The sequence below is a fragment of the Pongo abelii genome, chromosome 7 (genome assembly GCF_028885655.2).
Source record: "Pongo abelii isolate AG06213 chromosome 7, NHGRI_mPonAbe1-v2.0_pri, whole genome shotgun sequence".
NCBI lineage: Eukaryota > Metazoa > Chordata > Mammalia > Primates > Hominidae > Pongo > Pongo abelii.
The window spans coordinates 42965225-42987121 of record NC_071992.2 but is presented as its reverse complement, the minus strand read 5'-3'; the positions used below and the strand labels follow the sequence as shown (position 1 = coordinate 42987121).

Sequence of the window (21897 nt, the reverse complement as noted above, 5' to 3'; positions counted from 1 at the left end):
GTTTCCCTCTTGTCGCCCAGGCAAGAGTGCAGTGGCGCTATCTTGGCTCGCTGCAACCTCCGCCTCCCGGCTTCAAGTAATTCTCCTGCCTCAGCCTTCTTAGTAGCTGGTATTACAGACACCTGCCACCACGCCCAGCCAATTTTTTATATTTTTAGTAGAGATGGGTTTTACCATGTTGGCCAGGCTGGTCTTGAACCATTGACCTCAGGTGATCCACCCACCTCCGCCTCCCAAAGTGCTGGGGTTACAGGCATGAGTCACCGTGACTGGCCTGGATTCATTTTTCATTGCTGCACAACAAATGACACACATGTAGTAGATTAAAACAATACACATGGATTACCTCATAGCTTCTGTGGGTCAGTGAGGATTCTGGATGACTTAGCTGGGTCACCTGCTCAGGGTCTCAGGCTGATGTCAGTGTCACCTGGGATTGCAATCTCATCTCAGGCCTGGGATCCTCTTGCACACTTTCTTGTAATTGGCAGAACCTAGTTTCCTGTTTTAAGACTGAGGTTCCCATTTTCCTGCTGGCTGTTGGCTGGGGTCACTCTAAGCTCCCACAGATTGCCCTCAGGACTTTGCCCACTCCATGTCACACCTCCAGGAAACTGTCTACTGCTGCTTCTTGTCTCTTTCTCAGCTCATCTGATGAGGTCAGCACTGCCCAGGTTAGTCTTCCTTTCAGTGAACTCAGAGTCAACTGATTACAAACCTTATCTCTCCCGCCATATAACAAAATCACAGGAATGCTGTCCCATCACAGTCATGGTCCAGGCCACACTCAGGGGGATGGATGGATTATACAAGGTGTGTGCACTGGGAGGGGTATCATGGAGCCACCTTTAGAATTCCGACTACCACAGCTTCTTTCATCAGCTCCAGGTGTCTGCCTGAGGGATTTCTCTGGCCATAGGAGCCCTGGGGAGGCCTGAAGTGCAAGGAATTTAACACCACCGGGGGCACTCTCAACAGTGAGGGGAGAAAGTGGGCGCATAAGTACCCTGGCCTTCTGGTCCCTTGGTGAGACAACTCTGAGGTGTGTCTTGCCCAGTTTCACAAGGGTCTCCAAGACGGAGTGAACTCCAGGTCCTAGAGCAGCACTCCACCCAATAAAGTTCCCTTGAGTAGCTTTCCTCCGTTGCCTGACTCAGTTCTCTATTCCTCACCACACTTCTGGGGACCACCTCTTATATACTATTTGCACCCAAATCAGGATACTAAGTCAGGAACTTTATGCCTCATGTCCCTTTTGCCTTTCCCATAGCAACCTTGTTAAAACACTTCACTCTCCTCAGAGTCTCCGCTGCTTCACGCCACCCCAGCCCTCAGGAAATGACCCAGCCTTCTGACTGAATCTAAAAGGTGGAGGCTGCTTCTGCTTCTGTGTTGTCTCCTTTGGGATTTCCTTCCTCACCCACTACATGTATCTTCCTTTCCTTGTGTGCAGAGAATGAAGGGCTCCTTTCCTGCACAAGTTAGATTCCATCCCTTCTTTTCTACCTTGGGACTTTACCTTGGCTGCCATCTTTTTTCTTTTTGGGTTCGCTCCCTCTCAAGCTGCCAGCTCTTCTCCTTCTCACCAATACAAAGGCTCACATCTCCCCTGAAACAATGCTTTCTTTTGTTCAGTAACACCTAAGCCACCCTCCTTCAAAATGAGGTCAGTTCTCTCAGCCTTTACTAATGCTTGGTCATGGACTCTCCAAGCCCAAGTAGGTTCCTCCTGACTCCCTACCTGCCAGAAGCTGCCTCCCCAGTGGGCCCCAGTTGTGGCTTCTTTTCTTTTCTCTTCTTTTCTTTCTCTCTCTTCCTTCCTTCTTCTTCTTCTTTTTATTTTTTAGAGACATGTTCTCCCTATGTTGCCCAGGCTGGTCTCCAACTCCTGGGCTGAAGTGATCCTCCTGCCTCAGCCTCCCAAAGTCCTGGGATTACAGGCACCAACCACTGTGCCCAGTCCTGAATGACTTCTGATGGCAGCCTCTCAGCCTTTCTTGCTCTCATTCTCATTCTCCCTGTTGTCTCTGTAGGATTGAAAACTCCCGCTCCTTAAAGAAACTCTTTCCTCTTTCAGTTTTCATGAAAGTGACATTTTTCATTTTCTTTTTTTTTTCTCCTGGCAACTCCTTTTAACTTCTGGTCTCCTCCTTTGGTCCTCATGTCCCAAGCATCAATACCTGCTCAGAGTCTACTCTTGCTTTGTCGTCCTTGGCAGTCCCAGAGCCCCGATAACCACTTGACCCCCTGCTCCCACTCCCCTGGGGTCTTCACGGCTGAGACTGCCTCACACTCTACTCCTGGCTTCAGGACCACGTCTTTCCTGAGTCAGGAATGATTTAATTTGTGCTGAACGACAGTTTGAGAAATACGGCATCCAGGCAAACATGCTGTTAACAAACTGTGGTGCCTCCTTGTGTGAAACGAGACTCCAGTCTGTCTGTGTCGGCCTCCACCCTCCCTCCAGGACCAGGGACAGTGGGAGACCGCCCCTTCCTGAGCGCAGCCAGAGCTTCTCGGGTGTCATTCTGTTCATTTCATTCCTATGGAGGCCACATGGAGTAAGAAATCCTTCCCCACATTTTAAAAATGAGTACACTGCATCCTAGAAGCCTGAACTATTTGGTCTAAGTAGGCTCTCAGCCCCTACTGCCTTCTCTTTTGTTGTCTACACCACCTTACTCCAACCCCCTCTGCCTGGCATTCAATCCCTCTCCATAACAAAGCACTATAGTCTTGGGGGCTGAAACAGTAGACATTTTCCTACAGTTCTGGAGGCTGGAGGTCCGGGATCAAGGAAACCGACATGCAGGGTCGGTTTTTTTGAGGCATCTCTGTTTGGCTTGCAGATGGCCATCTTCTCCCGGTGTCTTCACGGGGTCTTTCCTCTGCATGTATCTGTGTTCTAACCTCCTTTTACGAGAACAATGGCTGTCATTGGATTAGGGCTCACCCTAATGACCTCATTTTAACTTGGAGACCCTATCTCTAAACAAAGTGACATTCACAGGTACTGGGGGTTAAGACTTCAACATATACGCTTTGGGGTAGGAGGCACAATTCATTCCATAACATTCCCATTAGGCAGATGGAAAAGAGATGAGGGTTACATGGTTGACCTTCTGACCATCACCTTGTGCTACCAATACACGGCTGTAGCCCCTCTGCCTACCAGGCCCAAGGGTGCCTGTAGGGAATGTGGCCTAAGCCATCACTGTCCCTCCAACCTCCTGCTAAGGCCCAAGATGACCCAGCAGATCTGCCCAGCTCTGTTCCTGTCTTCTCACCATACCCTGCTGCCTCCAGGTGGATGTGGCCCACTCCCAGCGACCTTGCTTTGGACAGACGGAGGCCTTGAGGGTGCCTCTGTGATGTGCTCCCACAGGGAATGCCTTCTCTTCCCAGCATCTTCCTTGGTGTCCTCTGAGACGCCCTTCCTCCTGCCTCCGTGCACACTGCCTTCCCTCTGCTAGCAGTCAGCACCCTCCCTTTCTGTTCTCGATTAAGTCTCTTCTTGTTCTCTAATTGTTCTCCCTTGTGTGGTCTTGTCATTCCAACAACGTTGCCAGCTCTTTGAAAGCAGCCACCAGGTCCATACTTTCATTCCTCGCAGGCCCTGACTTAGGATTAGACCTGTGCTAGATGGTCAGTAAAGGTGGAGAGGAACAAAAAAGTGTGGAAATGCTTCCTTCCGTTCCTTACACTCGCTTTACAGAATGAAGGAAAGAAACTCTTTAATTTTAGGAGAAACCTTCAATCATTTTCTCCTGCTCTCTTCTGATTTCCTCTCCCCACTCTTCTAAAGGACTAGGATGTGAAGGGAAAGTGGGGGGCGTTTCCAGGTACCTCTCAGAAAGTCACTGCCTCCTCTGCTGTTTCTCCAGCTCCTCTCCCCTCTTTTTGCTGTTCTCTGTCCTCTCTGGCACCCACGTCACACACCCTGATGAGCGGTGTACATCCTTCGTCTCCCTCATTCTTTCTGTCTACACACATATGCACACATGCATGCATACACAGGTACACACACAGGTACACACACACATGCATGCAACTCCTTCAAGAGGGTAGACCGGTGTTGGAAGGGGGGCTGTAAGGGCCCGGTGTCTTGCTCCTCTGAATGCAGGATTCTCTGTCTCACCAGAATGGTGGTGCTACCAGCGTTTCCCAATCCCCCCATGCCTCCTGCCAATTTTTGTGTTGTTGGTGGCTGCCAAGCGCCTACAGTGATGTTTCACAAAATAGGGCCCAGAAGCCCTAGTCAACGACAAGTGCCTTGAAAAATGCACTCTCCTGTAAAATAAGTTAGGAGAACATGACTACTCTATTTTCCCTGGGGAATTCACAATCTGCATGTATATTTAAAGGTTCTGAGAAGTTCTGCGGTAAAGAACCCGCTCATCTTTACCAAACTCAGCTTTTCCTATTTTGTGTTACAGTCCCGCTTACCGTTCAAATCTCCTCCTACACATAACACCGTTTACTATCCTGGAGAATCGTTTAGGACTCACGGGCTTACAAGTGGGGCAGCACACGGACAGTGGCTGATGGAGGATAGGGGAGGCATCAGAAGAGATGCTATGAAGGAATCTGCAGTCGCGGCAGCAGCAGTGGTGCCAGGGCCCAGGCTGTCAGCCTTCCCCAGGCGCTCAGATTGGTGTGTGACACGGAAGACAGCCGGACGCCCGAGTTGAGTCTCCTCCGGGTATGGAGCCGTGCGGGAAGGGGGAGGAATGAAGTTTCCTAAGTGGCAACCATGGCTGCGCTGCTGGAGGCCTGACTGTGTTTCTTCCCCTTCTCCTTGTCTCTCGGACATACACCCTCATCCACCAAGTGAAGGCCCTGAAACATTAAAGCTCAGCCCACAGCTCAGTCAACAGAGGCAAGGACAGGAGAGTTCCGGAGGCAGCCAGGAGACAGAGGAGCTGTAGCTTTGGTATTCTGTTCAGAAAGGCTGCCGGCACCCATATCAATAGACTGATATTCTTCTGATGAAATCTCCCGTGGCCTCAGGGAAGAGCCTGGGAGGCAGAGAACAAGGGAAGCAGCTTGACTTCTCCGGGGCTGACCCTGAGTGTGCAGAGCAGGTCGACTGCTGCTCTCCGGAGAGACCTGCGGAAAGCCCGTGCTCCTCGGGGAGACGGCAGGAGGCCCTACCAAGCTTCTCACGAGCCTTCTCCCCGCTGCCCTTACTTCTTCCCGGCCCCAGCCTCGGGGGCAGCCAAGTGGGGGCTGCTGGGGTGGGCCTGGTGCAGCTCTCAATCAGGGGCGTTCCCGCTGCGGCCTGCACCTCTGGGCAGAGGCCATGCCCGGGGCGCTCTGCTCTCACGGAAGGCATGGGGAATCTCATGGGACCACCGAGCTGGCAGAGCAGGGATGGCATCGCTGAGGTGGAAAAGGTCGTAAGCTGAGTTGCATTAGGGAGATGGATTTCCTGCTCTTTTCCACGTCTCATAATTAATACAGAAGGCTGAACAGCGTGCATGGCGAGCAGGCCCACAGGAGGTGCTGCGGAAGGGCTGCGGGAAACCCAGACTCCTCTGAGCGCCTGCTTTTCCTCTTGCGGGGGCGGCGGGGGTGGGGGTGTGGTTCTGGAATCCATGCCAGCTGCAGATATTCCTGAAGTCTGATGACGAGAGACCGAGAAGGCAGGGTGCACGGCACACACACAACCTCAAACAGCCGGGCCCTCTCCTCTGCCTGTGGCACCTGCTGCTTCTCCATTTCCCACAGCAGCCCTGACAGCTGCTTGTTCCCAAAGGCAGGAGAAGGGAGGTGGGTAACGGGGTGTCTTATTATTGTGAGCATGGTGCATGCGGGGCCCGATGGGGACTGGATAAGGATACAGTGGAAAGGGCTGTGCCTGTGGGGCCTGAGAAACGTAGGTTCAAATCCTGGCTCCACCACTTCCTGGTGTTTGGCAGGTGATTCACTTCTAGAGTTTCTGCGTCTTCATGTGTAAAGCTGGAGCATGACACCTGCACTCATTTATTTGATGAACAATATGAATATATATAAATCCACACTAAAGTGTATTCTAGGTGCTAAAAGTAAAGCAGTGAACAAAACAAAGTCTCTCCTCTTAGGAATTTTTTTTGTTTGTTTTTGAGACAGGGTCTTACTCTGTTGTCCAGGCTGGAGAGCAGTAGTGCTACCATAGCTCACTGCAGCCTCCAACTCCCAGGCTCAATCAATCCTCCTACCTCAGCCTCCCAAATAGCTGGGACTACAGGTGTGCCACCATGCCTGGCTAATTATTTTGTTTTATTTTTTGTAGAGTCTCCCTATGTTGCCCAGGATGGTCTCAATCTCTGGGCTCAAATGATTCTCCCACTTTGGCATCCCAAAGTATTGGGGTTACAGGGATGAGTCACCATACCTGGCCATAGCATGTTTATATTCTAATGTGAGAGGGTGAAAAACTCAATAAATAAATATATGATGTATCAGGTGGTAATAATACTATGAAGAAAAATAAGCAGGATAAATGGATTGAGAGTGACAGTGATGAGTGTGTGTGTGTTCATGGGAAGGGATGTTTTTTATCTTTTAAGGATGGGCAAGGAAACTATCTCTGATGGGTGATACTTGAACAGAAAGTGGAAGAAAGTGAGATTCCACATGGATGTCCAGGCATAGGCAAGAGCAAGGTCAAAGGTGCCAAGTGGAAGAGCCCCTGGCACATTCAGAGAGCATGGAGACCCTCAGTGCAAGGACCGGAGGTTTATGTCCTCTCATATCCATGCAGGGAAATCCCAACTCTCCAGGTGATGACATGAAGAGGTGGGGCCTTTGGGGGGTGACTAGGAATAGGATTAGTGCCCTTATAAAGGAGACCCCAGAGAGATCCCTTGCCCCTTCTGCCCTGTACAGTTACAGTGAAAAGCCAACCATCTATGAACCCGAAGGCAGGCCCTCACCAGACACTGAATCTACAGAAACCTTGATCTTGGACTTCCCAGCCTCCAGAAATAAATAAAAGAAATAATTTTTTTTGTTCATATGTCACCCAGTCCATGGCATTCTTTGGTACTCTTTTTTTTTTTTTTTTTTTTTTGAGACAGAGTCTCGGTCTGTCACCAGGCTGGAGTGCAGTGGTGCGGTCTTGGCTCACTGCAACCTCCACCTCCCAGGTTCAAGCAATTCTCCTGCCTCAGTCTCCTGAGTAGCTGGGACTACAGACATGTGCCACCACGCCCAGCTAGTTTTTGTATTTTTAGTAGAGATGGGATTTCACCATATTGGCCAGGATGGTCTTGATCTCTTGACTTCATGATCCACCCGCCTTGGGCTCCCAAACATGGTATTCTGTTATAGCAACCAGAATGGACTAGGACACACTGTGTCTAGAGTAGAGGGAATGAGGAGAAAGTAGAGAAGAGGGTAGAGAGATTGTGTGTGTGTGTGTGTGTGTGTGTGTGTGTGTGTGTGTACGGGAAGTCAGGTCATGCGGGCCTTGTATAATTACTTTAAGGGAAATGGACAGTCATTGGAGGCTTTGAGCGGAGAAATAACATGGCTTGACATACATTTTAGAATCATCACTCTGGCTGCTGTGTGGAAAGGAGATTTTAAGACTGCTGTTGGGGAAGGAGGAAGACCAGTTGGGAGGCTGCTGCATCTTCAGGTGAGAGATGGTGATAGCTTGGATTATGGACGTAGTGATGGTGTTAAGAAATAGTCAGGATCTGGATATATTTGGCATTTAGAAGCTAAAAGGCTTCCTGATAGATGGATGTGGGGTGTGTGTATTGTGAGACACAAAGAATACCTTCAAGGCTTTGTCCTGAGCAGCTGGTAAAATGGAGTTGTCATGGACTAAGATGAAGAATCTGCTGGAAGGAGACTGTTTCCGTTGTGGCGGGGGCTGAGATCAAATGTTTGGCTTGAGGCATGTTAAGTTGCAGGTGCCTATTAAACATCCAAATGGAGGTGTTGAGTAGGCAGGTGGATGTGAGAGTCTGAGCTTAGGGGAGAGACTGAGGCTGGGATGTAAAGTTGTGAATCACCAATTTGTAGATAATTTTTTAGATCTTGGGACTGCATGAGATCATAAGGAATGCATTAGGATAGAGAAGAGAAAAGGTCTGTGGAATACTCCAGTGTTTAGAAGTCAGAAAAATGAGAAGGAGCCAGCAGGGGAATCTAGAAATCACGCTAAAGACAGGCATGTACATAGCACAGAGCAGGAGCTCAGTTAAAACCCAGCCACCACCATCATCATAATCATCCCAATATTTATGGTTAGACTACTGGAAAAAATAGTTTTAAGCAAAAATAGCAAGTGTGCAGGAGGGTGTACCTCACCCACATTTTGTCTGTTTTCCTTCTCTTTCCTTTCTAGCTCCTGATTACTCATGGTTTCAGAATTCCATCAACTTAATAAAAACAAAACAATAGAGTGAAGACTGAAAAATTATCTATTGAGTACAATGTTCACTGTTTGGTTGATGGGAACACTGAAAACCCAGACTTCATCAGCATGCAGTATATGCATGTAAAAACTCTGCACCAAATATTTGTTAAAAAGAAGACAAAACAGGCAATAAAATAATTCTGATACATTAAAACAGCCAGCCCATAACTCAGTTCAAAATATTTGTGCAAAGCTGAGGTCTTTGGGTAGTTGGTAGGGTGAGTAATAACTGAATGGGGTCACAATGAGGAGAGTCAGGAGGGCTAAACATGACTTCCACCTCTTGCCAAAGCCTGGTGTGGCCACAGCCGAACCATTTCATGCCTTCCATCCTTGAAGAGGGTGGAGACCACCATTCAGATAGGAAGATGGATCATACTTCTCATATGACATATGCGCCATTTGCTTTTCTGGTTTCCAAGGCATCTGGATCCTATCCTCAATTATCAATGTAAGATAATGGTTTTCTTGTTTTTCTTCTGAGAGTCTCACCTAGAATTGTCGCCCATTTAGTACCCACATTATGTGGTGAGAGAAGTGCCATCTAGGGGTGACTGTCCAAAGTCCCACATCCCATCCACCCCTGTAAGCACTCTGAGACCTGTGATCTTAGCAGACCACCAGAAGGCAAATTTCTTCAAAGATATTCATTTATTTTCTTACGTAATTACCTTCCTTGGATTGCATTTTGAGAATCATGCCCTTGGCTTTAATTAAACATGCTAGAAACAGTTGCAAAGTTCACTGGTACATTTGCAGAGGAACTATGGTCGCAGACACCATCCTATACCATTCTGGAAAAGCCTTTTCCAAGTGTGTTTTGTGGGGTGCAAGTCTGCAGGATACTAATAAAAATTTCATTATGTACTGGGCACGGTGGCTCATCCCTGTAATCTCAGCACTTTGGGAGGCCGAGACGGGCGGATTACCTGAGATCAGGAGTTCCAGACCAGCCTGGCCAACATGGCGAAACCTTGTCTTTACTAAAAATACAAAAAAATTAGCCGGGTGTGGGGGTGGGTGCCTGTAATCCCAGCTACTCAGGAGGCTGAGGCAGGAGAATCACTTGAACCTAGGAGGCAGAGGTTGCAGTGAGCACTCCAGCCTGGGTGAGAAGAGTGAAATTCCATCACACACACACACACACACACACAAAATTCATCATGGGGAAAGGTTAGAAAGTTTGGGAAAAACAGGGATGATTTTTCTGAAGGTTGTCTAAGAGGTTTCACTAACAACAACAACAACAATAAACATCGTAGATCCTTAGAAAGGGGATACACTGTGCAGCATTTCCCATTCCATTTCATTGACCATAGAGTCCTATTTTGGGCTGCATCTCTTGGGAGTGTGTTCCACGCACCCAGCAGAAGAGGCTCTGGATGCTTCTTGCTCAGTCAGTTTAGCACCATGGGCTGGGCCATGCGAGATGCAGAGAGGAGGGGTACATATGCACTTCACGGTGTGGAGAGCTGCAGGTGGCTCCTCAGTGCATGGTGGTCTTTGGTGCTAGGGGTTCCAGGAAGCTGTGCAGCATTTTGGCTGCATTAGATAGTAACTTCTGCTATTCATGATGTCAGGGGTCCAATTTCAAATCTACTACTCAGCACTCTTCTGTAAAAACAGTACACAAAGTTAAATACTAAAATTTTAATGTTGGGAAAGGGGTATGGAGATAATTTTGGTATATTAATGTTTCATGGCGGTGATGGGGTGTGATGCCAATTGTTACTACAACTTGCTACCTAGGAATAGCACTGAGGGGCTCCCTACCTCCTCCCCTACAGAAGGAGTCTCCCCTTGTCACTTCCAAACACATATGTTACCTAAATTTCCCATCATTCCTTAAACTTCAGTCTCTGAAGCTCTAAGGAACCCCCAAAGGAAAAACTTGCTTCTCCCCTTCACTGGGCAGATCGACCACGACAGGTGTGTGTGGAGATTGCATGCCCTCCTATTGACACAAGATTAATTATTTAGAGGCTGGTGATTGCACTTTAAAGTGGGAATTGAAATGTGTTTTGCTAAAGCTTCCAAAGTGGGGAGGAAGAAGGGAGGAAGATGTAGATCAATGGGTGCGATAGCCTGATGGTCTGGGTGTAGCTTTATCGTTAAGGCTATATCTTTAGCCAGGAGAGACAGCAAGATTCACGATATTGAAAGCACCCTTAAGAGAACCAAACTGGTCAGCTAGAGTCAGCCTAGTGTGGCGTTTCAGATGGGGGCGTTTCAGCTAGAGTCAGCTGTCCATGCGGTGAGATGTAAGGGAATGCTTCATAAGTTCTCTAGCCCTAAATAGGGCTACCTATAATTTTATCACTAGAGCTAAATCAGTGGTATGGTTTGACTGTGTTCCCACCCAAATCTCATCTTGAATTGTAACTCCCACAATTCCCACATGTCGTGGGAGGAACCCGGTGGCAGGTGATTCAATTATGGGGGTAGGTCTCTCCTGTGCTGTTCTCGTGATAGTGAATAAGTCTCATGAGATCCAATGGCTTAATAAGGGGAAACCCGTTTCTCTTGGCTCTCATTCTCTCTCTTGCCACTGCCATGTGAGACATGCCTTTCACTTTCCACCAAGGTTGTGAGTCCTCCCCAGCCACGTGGAACTGTAAGTCCAATAAACCTCTTTCTTTGGTACATTGCTCAGTCTCCGGTATGTTCTTTATCAGCAGCAAGTAAATAGACTGATACAATCACTTTGACTCTTAGAGATTTTTCTATATTCAAGAGCCCTTGGAAAGCCAGGCATGGTGGCTCATGTTTATCATCCCAGAACTTTGGGAGGCCAAGGAAGGAGGATAGTTTGAGACCAGGAGTAGGAAACCAGCCTGGACAATATAGGGGGACTCCATTTTTACAAAAAAAATTAAAAATTAGCCAGGCATGATAAATGTGGTCCCATGGCAAATGGGACTACATGCCTGTAGTCCCAACTAATCAGGAGGCTTAAGTGGGAAGATTGCTTGAGTCCAGGAGTTGGAGGCTGCAGTGAACTATTATTGCACACTGCACTCCAGCCTGTCTCTAAAAAAATGAGCCCTTGGAAATTCCTGAGATTTCCTGCTATCAGCTAACACTGTAGCTGGAGTGGAACTGAGGGTAGTAAGAATGAAGAAACCATGACTTGGGGGTCCCTGGTGTGTGTACCTGAGGCCAAGGAAGTGAGGGTGAGTGTTTAAGAAGTATCTCCAGAGCCAGGAAACCGACTGGAGAGGAAGTAGGGATCTTTACAGGCTCACATACATCCCTCCCCTCATATCATTTGGTGGTTTAAGAGATGAGGCAACATGAGTTTCGCTGTTAAGTCATGGTCTGAGTCCTACTCTACAAACTTAGGGGCAGGGAGAGAGAGAGGGATGTGCTTTGACCCTGTGCAGAGCCCCTCTCTCCAGGCCTTGTCCCAGGAGGTTTAGTCTGTGTCTTCCAGGGGGACATGAGGAGTAGTTTTCTAAACAGGTGACTGCAGCAGGTGAGACAGGGAGTCTACATGATCCTCTCTGATGGAACCAGCACTAGAGAGGCCAGTACATTAGTCAGGGTGCTTCAGAGGAACAGAACCGATAGGAGTTCTATATCTGACATAGAGGTATATGTATCATACATATACATATATATGTATATATATCATACATATACATAGAGGTATATGTATCATACATATTTACATATATATATGAGGGGATGTATTGTGGGAATTGGCTGATATGATCATGGAGGCTGAGTAGTCCTGCGATCTGTCATCCGCACACTGAAAAGCCGGGGAAGCCAGTGCTGTAATTCAGTCTGAGTCCAAAGATTCGAGAACCAGGTTGGCTGCTGGCGTGCTTCCCAGTCCAGTCTGGAGGCCTGAGAACTGGATTGGGTGGCAGACTTTGTAAGTCCTGGAGTCTGAAGGTCCAGAAACCAGGAGTGCCAACGTGGCAGGGAGGAGAAGATGGAAGTTTCAGTTCAAGAAGAGAAAGAGTAATCTGCCCTTCCCTTGCCTTTTTGTTCTACAGGGCTCTCAAGGGATTGGATCTTCTTTATTCAACCTACTGATTCAAATGCTAATCTCATCCAGAAACACCCTCACAGACATACCCAGAAATAACATTTTACCAGCTATCTGGGCACCCTCAGCCCCGTCAAGGTGACACATGAAATTAACCATCACATGCAGGCAGGCAGAACTTCCGGGAGTCCTGTTGTGGTGTCCCATTAACTCCCTGAGTGGGAAGCAGACAGGGACATCAGAATTCTGCAGTGAAGTTTGCCTGGGAAGCAGTCCCCTGCAGCCCCTCAAAGCACAGGCGTCTTTCAAGAGGCTCAGGCTTCAGTGGCTGTGCTCTCTCTGTGTAGGCAGATGACTGGGGGACACAGAAGAAGAGCCACAGTAAGATGCAAGTGGGTGGTGACTCCCAGGAAGTGGCTCTGCTGGGCTGGAGCAGCCACCGTGAGCTTGAGTGGAACCTGGAGAGGGTGGTCCTTGGTAGCAGTGGCAGCTATTCAGGACTGCCCTGCTGAAGCTGGATGCAGGGCCAACTTTTCAACATTGTCTTGGAGGCTCTTCCTGGGGAGAACAAATGTATGTGTGGAGGGGCGTATGGATGGAGTTAGGGAGAAGGTGAAATTATCAAACTTGGTGAAGCGAGATATTTACAGAGCTTGCTTTGCACTGATCTGAGCTTTCTCGGGCCCCAGTAACAGCCTGAAGAAAAAGTGGTCCCATAAGCCTTCCCCAGTGTTAATGGGGCTGTGTGGAAGCCAATAGCAAGAGCCCCAGGCTGGGCGCAATGGCTCATGCCTGTGATCCTAGTGCTCCGGGAGGCTGAGATGGAAGAATTGCTGGAGGCTAGGAGTTCAAGACCCACCTGGGCAACATAGTGAGACCTCCCATCTCTACCAAAAAAAATTAAAAAAATTTTTAAATCCTGAAAAACAAAGGACCCAGGAAGACGAGGGTGGGGCGCCTGAGTGTTTGCGTTCATGGAGGCCCATCAACACAGCAGGGAGCAGTCTACTACTGACTGCAGGCAGGCCCAGGCGAGAATCCCGGCACCCGTCTTTTCACAACCTCCTCCCTGAGCCGTCTCTTCTTGGTGGAGACCACAGAACCTCACTCGCAGCAGGTGCTCAATCACTGCTCACAAAGCAGACAGGTTATTGAATACAGCAGAAAATGGCACAGAGGGGAGGAAGGGCACACGCAGAGACTTTCTGTCTTTGCGGTTCTGTACAAGGCTGTGCCCAAAGCCGCTGACGTTGGCTTTATATTATCCAAAGGGGCAAGCGAGTGACCCTACCCAACCCAGAAATCCTGAAATATTCAGAAGCCCTAATGTTTGTGTGAGGAGAGAGCTGAGCCTCTTTCCGATGGGAAATTCAATTATTCAGTAAGGCTAGAGCTCTCTGGGTGTCCAGAAGTGCAGGAGCACATCGGGAGGCTGAGCTCTCTGTCTCACTGATTGGAGGCCGCTTTGCTGCCAGGGGGGATGAGCACTGGAGGTCCTGCCCCAGAGACCCACCAGCCACCTGCCCTCTGTTCTGCTCCACGGGTGCCGTGGGGCCCAGAGTACTTAAACTCTGGGGCACTACACCCGCCCCTCAACAAAACACGCAATTAAAGTGTGACAACAATCTATTTCTTGCTACGGAATGTATTTCTGATTCAGACTAGGGTTTGGTTTGAGGCAGGTGCCTGTTGCAAACACCTCCTTCAGCTGCTGTCAGGGTCTGGCACCAAGAGTTGTGTGAATTTAAGGTGCCTCTGTTCCAACAGAGCTTGTCATTTTCTGTATAACATAAACAAAGGTGTACACAGGTATACACTAGTTAGATCTTTCTCCTTTTCCGGGAAGTGTTGTTCCCAGCAGCATCAAGCTGGGGACACAGACATTTCATTCTGCGAGTCCTGGGGGGGCAGCTGTCACACCGCGTTAATCTGGCTGCCCCCGGCCCACGCAGAGCAATGCGATGAGGAATGCTCCGTCTAGCATGAGTGGCAATGGGGAACGGTTGAGAGTCCTGCTGCGTTCTACATGGCTCCTAAGGGAAGAGCTGCTACAAAGATGAGCTCAAGTACGGGTTTCTGTGGTGGAAATATGCTTTGACTCATTCGTGCCTTCAAGAAGCATTTATCCTACTATGTGCCAGGCATACAAGGGGTGGCATAAATGTTTTCAAAGAGTCTGCAGTTGTGTTGTGGGGTGCACCTGTACTCAGCTACTCAGGAGGCTGAGGCAGGAGAATTGCTTGAACCTGGGAGGCAGAAGTTGCAGTGAGTCGAGATTGTGCCACTGTGTTCCAGCTTGGGCAACAGAGCAAGACCCTGTCTCAAACAAACAAACAAACAAAAAACAAGAGTCTGTGGTTGTATGAAGGAAGCAGCTGCATACCTTGTTTCAAAATACCATGAAAAATACTAGAAAGGAATTGTGTCATTGTTCATTCACTCATAACAGCTAAAAGGGGTTTAACCTGTCCTGGATGCTCCAAACTTGGTCCACTGACTTTCAAGCTAGACCAGACTTCTTGCCAATGGAGAAGGGCATGGGAAAGGCAAAAGTGGAGGAATTGCAGAAAAGAGGGATGAATTCCAACCACTGAGATCAAGTTCATGGCAGGTGGCTGTGTGGTTTGTGTTCATTCCTCCGGGGGCTGCTGCAGCCTTTCCAGGAGAACGGCTCCCTCTCCCGAAGTGTGAAGACTGCCACCCTTCTCTCCTCCTGCTGTGCCTCAGGGTCACCCAGAGGGCATCTTCACCAGCTGCAGGGACTCTGCTACTGTGCTGGGCTTTCAGGCCCCGTCCTGGGAGGACAGAGGCGCAGCTGTGCTCCATGCAACGCAGCCTGATTCCGTCCTCAAGTGGAGGCAGGAGGAAGGTCATGTCTCAGACATCACACATTTTGCAGAGTCCTTTAGTCCTAAAGTTCCAGCCCTGGCTCCTGGTGTGTTTCTAAACTAGAGACCTGACAATGCCCACAGCGCCACCGTGATTCGATGGATTAGCCACCGCCTCCAGCTTCAGGTTGGTTGCTGATAGGAATGACATTTGCTAAGTATCGAGGAAGCAACTGTCCTTCTTTCATGGAGAAAGGACTGCCTCATCCTCACCACAAGCGGAACAATTCTAAGTGCTGCAAAGGTCAGGCAGAGCCTCCTTGGGGTCCTAAATTCCAGCATCTCCAATCATAGTGGTGGACAAACAGGAAGAACACAATAGGACATTCACAATAGAGCCGGAGCTTATGCCCAACAAACAAGGAAAGATGTGGACTGCACCAGCCATCAAAGAAATGCAAGTTATAAACATGGAAAGTTTTTGCTCATCTCATTGGTGGAAATTTACTGCAAAGGATGTGGAGAAATGGGTGTTCTCACCCCTCACCCACTGCTGCTGATGGGGATATACATTGGTACAAGCTTTCTGGAGGGTTATTTGGCAATTTATGTATGAACAGCCTTGAAGTGTTCATACACTTTGAGCCAGTAATTTTAGTTTTAGGACTTTATCCTAGGCAATAATCAAATTTATGTACAAGATTTATGTTCGAGAATATTCGTCTCAGCCATTAGTGTGATGGAAAAAATATTAGAAGCTACCCAAATGTCCCATATAGGAGGTTGGTTAAATAACTGATGATACAACTAAAGAATGGAAAACAATTTATTCATTACAAATGGTTTTCTCAGGGCCGGGCATGGTGGCTCATGCCTGTAATCCCAGCACTTTGGGAGGTCGAGGCGGGCGGACCACGAGGTCAGGTGATTGAGACCATCCTGGCGAACATGGTGAAACCTTGTCTCTACTAAAAATATAAAAAATTAGCAGAGGGTGGTGGCTTGCGCCTGTAGTCCCAGCTACTCAGGAGGCTGAGGCAGGAGAATTGCTTTAAATTGGGAGGCGGAAGTTGCAGTGAGCTGAGATCGTGCCACTGCACTCCAGCCTGGGCAACAGAGTGAGACTCCATCTCAAAAAAAAAAAAAAGATTTTCTCAAAGAATATTTAATGATGGAAGGAAACAGTGAAAAAGCAGGGCACAAGATGCTGGATGAAGCATTTCAATTTTGTTAACATTTGATAATACAAGTGCAGAAAAAGTTATTAAAAAACAGCAGGTATATTATTACAGGGGCATTTTTTTCCTTTGTATTTTTCTGTATTTTGTTTACAACAGTGAATCACATCTTCTCTCTGAGCCCCAGTGTACTGTTCTGTAAGATGGAAGTCATCATGCCTACATCACATGATGCTGAGAAGATCCACTTCAATATTTTTAAAGCATCCTGCACAGTGACCAGCATATTATGATACTCAGTGGATGGTTTATGATATCATTATCCGCAGTTGCCAATGAGACACACCTAGTCCAGATATTGATTATAACAATTACTAAAGTTGTTCCTCCTCACGTTTTTTTTCGAGACTGAGTCTTGCTCTGTCACCCAGGCTGGAGTGCAGTGGCATGATCTTGGGTCACTGCAATCTCTGTCTCCCTGGTTCAAGTGATTCTCCTGCTTCAGCCTCCCGTGTAGCTGTGATTACAGGCACGTGCCACCATGCCCAGCTAATTTTTTTTGTATTTTTAGTGGAGACGGGGTTTTGCCATGTTGGCCAGGCTGGTGTTGAACTCCTGACCTCAAATGATCCTCCTGCCTCGACCTCCCAAAGTGCTGGGGTTACAGGTGTAAGCCACTGCACCCGGCCTCCTCCCCACTTTTTACCAAGATAACAAAAGGATTAATTGAAAAAAACCTAAGTTATTTTTATGAAAGTTCTAGTGTTAACCTTCTGTTCTTTTTCACAAGGATGGCTGGACTTTAAGCCTTGTGTCCTGTGCAATAATCTCCGTTCTTGCCTAGTTCAGAGTTCCCCTTATTCAAAATTCAGGCTCTGTTGATCTTTAGTATCTCATCCGCCTACTTATCTCAGGTGATTCTGTGTTGAGGTGATGTATGCAACATATTTACTAATTACAGAGACTTCCAGTCCCTGTAGTTATAGTAGCTATAGCTCTGTTTAAGTAATTGTTACCTTCAATGACATTGAAATACTGGTTTGCCCTTAATGCTCTCTGCAAAATGTCTGTTTTTTGCCTCTTGATTCGGTTTTCTAGCTCTCTCCTTTTTTCTCTTTCTTGGATCTGTTTGTGTCTGATCTGTTGCTCACATTCTCTTGAGGCTGAGATTTATATTCTGAGCATTTAGGTGAGAAAAATAACTTCTAACTCGGGTCAGAGTTGAAAAGGACCCCACCTGCACAAAAATTTAAAATGGAGCAAAATACATGTCTTTTGAGACACTGTTAATTAGTCTTTGGCTGGCATAGCATAGAGTTTTATTAGTTAACTAATTCATACCTATCAACTAAGAATTCCCCGCTAATGTAATCATTCAGGAGCTCTGAACGGGTGCCCAGCACAGGTGGTAAGGCCGAGGTAACTGCAGTCTGTATTTTTTATGTACAGGTATGAGAGCATCTTCTTTTCCAAGTTACACATTCCTAGCCCATCTGACTCATTTAGAGGAAAAAAACACTTTCACCTGCCAAAGTGATTAGAAAAAGATATAGCCTACAGAGAAGAGGGCTATCATGGGGAGGCGTTCTCTTATTTGTCCAGATATGAGCCTGAGCTCCTGATTCTATAAGACACACAGTCTTATAAAAATGTTATGCGACAGATGCAATGAACAGCTCATGGCCGGGCGGCTCACCCAGGGTCTTTGCCCCTGACCATCCAAAGATGAGAAAGCCCCAGTTCTACCGACCATCACACTTTCCCCACCTTGGAAGGAAAACAAGATGAGACAGAGTGGAGCATCCAGCATCATGGTTGGAGTTGCACAATTCCATTTTGACTCCTATGAAAGTTCCAGACTCAGATGACTGGGAGCATGTAAGCTGTGGGCTTATGTATACGAGGGTTTGTGGGCATGGGTGTGTGTTGCAGATGAGAAATGTCCTAGTGCCATGCAGCTCTGGTCCAGGGAAACTTGAGCTCCAAGTGAGTGCTCCAGATTTCAGTAGTGACCCTTTTGATGACAGAATGAGGTGCCTCTCTGACCCTGTTTCTCCTCTCTGAAATGGGAATAATACCTACCAATGTCTTGCCTTCCAGGGATGCTGCAAAGGCTCCATGAGCTAATGAATGTGGAGTACTTTAAAAATCAGTGGTGCCCACAAGTGGCATTGTTACCCCTGGCAGAAGCTTCTGCTTTCTTAATCCATTTGAGGGAAAACATCCAGCTTCTCTCTGATGCCATCTGCTCGGGAGGTGTTCAGCTGGAAAAGGATTATGCGAGTTTTAGTATATAAATGACGTGCAATTTGTTCTGTTTATAAAGTAACTTATTCTCAATGTAAGGAATTCAGAAAATACTGAAAAGGTAAAAAAAGGAAACAAATTTCAACCATAATCCCATCATATAGAGGTAACTACTTTCAGTGCTTTTTGGGAGTTTGCTCACTTCGTTAGCTAGACAACTAGGTCAGTTAGAACCCCCTGACCTCATGGGAGAGGGTGCTCCCTTGTTTTGGGGTTCACCCATTTGTGGTGCCCAGGTCCCCAGCCTGCTCTCACCGCTCTGACACTGGCTTGCTTTCCCAGGTACAGAGTAAAGCTTGAGTTGACTCCATGGCTTCTTCAAGGGCCCTGCTTTCAAGACTGAAGGATGACCACCTGCCCTTGGGAAATGTTACTAAATATCAGGACCTCAAGTTGGGCGGGACTGCCAGGAGGGAGAAGGTAGTGTCAGGGGAAAGGCATTTACATTTCAAACACAATTGGCTACTCTAGCCCCATGGCAATAGCTTTAGTAACATCACAGCTGATCCCTAAGATTGAACATCAGGACTATTAAATGCTAATTAAGTTGAAAAGCCTTCTCCAAATGCTCTAAAACTTTCAGGCAGTAAAGAGCTCCTGGCCACATCTGGAGCTGTGTGCTAGGGACCACTCGGCAACATGCTCTGCCCACCTCTGCTCCTGTTCATCTTCCCCTTCTTGACACGGCATGATTGCTATACACAAACAGGTGTTTTTCTTTTTAAGCAGAGTGCCCGTTTGCTGTGGCTGCTGAGTCAATGCTTTGGAGTGAGCTGTTTGCTCTCAGACGTGCAGGTGCCACAGCCATGAAGCCTGGACACTCTAATGTGTGCCTGGAGGTCCTTCCACTTTGTTTTTTTCAGAGATGCTGATTAGGCAATACCGCAGTTTGAATGAACTTCACAGGAGTTTCCCCAGGATGGATGTGATTCTTTTCCTGTGCCCAGAAGAAAGATCCTCTGTGAAGCCCTCATTGACATCTCTGCCCCTCCCCACCCTCTGTTCTTTTATTCTCTCTTGCTCCCCTCTCCCACTCCCAGGAGAAGATCTGAAAATTACATCCAAAAGTAAGATTGTTGGGGAATTGTGTTTTGTATTTACCCTGAAAATAAAGTGTCATTAAACAGGTGAGGAGGCAGAGAGCCAGGCATTGGTCAAGTATCTGCCTTGCTGCTAGAACCTGTGTCTTCCCATCTGAGTTCAGCACCTTCATCACCCTATCACATTGTGAGACACAGCAAGGACCCCCACCCCCCAAGCCCCACCTTAGGGACCTGTGGGGGCCCCCAAGCATGGAAATAAAGAAAAATATTGAGTTCCTTCAAGGAAAATTCCAGGCACCCAGCTAGCCTTGAGAAGTAAATCAGCAACTTGATAAACAATAAGGTAATAGTAGCCTAAGGCAGCAGCCAAGGACGTGGGAGGCAGGAGATGTTTGGTTCCCTATGGAAACTGAAGATAACATCTTAGCATATGTCCCTGGGTTGTTTTTCAGAAACCAGTCCCCCCTTCTCAATAGATCCACTGACATACAGACCTCAGATAAGGAGAAACTAAGGACTGAGCTCTGACTGCGGTTCTGCGTTCTAAATTTCTTCCTAAGGGGCCTGGAGGAGGTCACACCCAGGAGCCAGAGCTAACATTGTTTTTCTGCTGATCCCAAATTTTTAGACAAAACTTTGATTCCTTAACCACTTGTGAACCAGAAAAGCTTTGCATCCACCTATGACCTGCCCCCACTTCGAGGTCTGTTTTTGAGTCAAACCAAGGTATAGCCTCCAAGTACTGACTTATGACTTTCCCTGTACCCTCTGCCTCCCTGCCTTTCAAAGCCCTTACCTGTAACCCATCTGAGAGCTCTAGTCTTAAGCATGAGCTGCCAGATCCTCCTTGCTTGGTGCCCTGTAATAAATGCCTCGCTTTCTCTCCCTGCAGTCCCAGCGTCAGTGTTTGGCTTTGCTGCACAAGGCCAGTGAGCCCCAGTTTGGTTCAATAACCATCAATACCTCCTCTTCTCTAAAGGAGGCCCACACCATATTTTGAAAATAAGAGGCCAGGCATTGAGACCATCTCAGCTGAGAGAGCAGGAAGATACCACGCTCCTGTTGCTCTCCCTGCAAGATGAGGATCTTGCAGGCTACACGTTGTTTCTTCTCAGCATATTGCAGGAGCTCCATTCCTGTAGCACCCCTGAAATGCCACCGGACATCTGCATCTGTGCTTCTTGATCATCACTGAAAAAATGAATGACACAATGCCCATCATGAATCGAGGGCTGATGTCATAAAGGGGACCTTGCCATATGGCAACAACATTTGTGGAGCTTTTTGCCAGCTAGTATGTAAATGCTTTGTATGTGTTCACTCACTTAACCCTTCCAATAACACTGTAAGTTAGGACCTATTAAAATGCCTATTTTACTGAATGGGAACAGAGGTGCAGAGTGGTCAAGTGTAAAATCTTGTGATTTTACTCCCTACACTAATGTATATCATGTAATAGATAACTGATGATACATATTGGCTGGGTGCGGTGGCTCATGCCTGTAATCTCAGCACTTTGGGAGGTCGAGGTGGGTGGATCACTTGAGGTCAGGAGCTCGAGACCAGCCTGGCCAACATGGTGAAACCCCGTTTCTACTAAAAATACAAAAATTAGCTGGGTGTGGTGGCAGGCACCTGTAGCCCCAGCTACTAGGGAGGCTGAGGCAGGAGAATCGCTTGAACCCGGGAGATGGAGGTTGCAGTGAGCCAAGATCCTGCCACTGCACTCCAGCCTGGGCCACAGAGTGAGACTCTATCTCAAAAAATAAAAACAAAAACAAACAACAAAAAAGATAACGTATGATATATACTATATATAATGTTTCATGTTATATTATTATATATATTATATATTTTATGTATATCTTATAAGCTTCACAAAAACCTTGTAAGGTAGCTATTATTACTCTTATTTTATGGATTAAAAAATAGAGAGTCTAACAGCCTGGTAAATTTATACAATGTCACTAAATCTGCTAACAAATCATTGAATGGCAATTCAAACTAAGTAACACCTTTTTTTCCCCACAAAAAATCTATGCTTTGTTCATGCTCCACCAAGACATATTTTGGTCATGACTTACGTTACTCCCCCAAGCTGGTCACTAAAGCAGATGATAAGGCGCCGATG

At 47.3% G+C, this 21897-nt stretch overlaps 1 long non-coding RNA gene across 1 annotated transcript; it reads right to left on the bottom strand.

Moving 5' to 3' along the window:
* Positions 1-16148: 16148 nt before the first annotated feature.
* LOC129060961 (uncharacterized) lies at positions 16149-20957 on the bottom strand. Its single transcript, XR_008527871.2, has 3 exons — positions 20563-20957; positions 19376-19660; positions 16149-18680 (listed from the first exon to the last, which is right to left on the bottom strand). It is a non-coding gene; the product is annotated as an uncharacterized LOC129060961 (long non-coding RNA).
* Between the last annotated feature and the right edge of the window lie 940 nt (positions 20958-21897).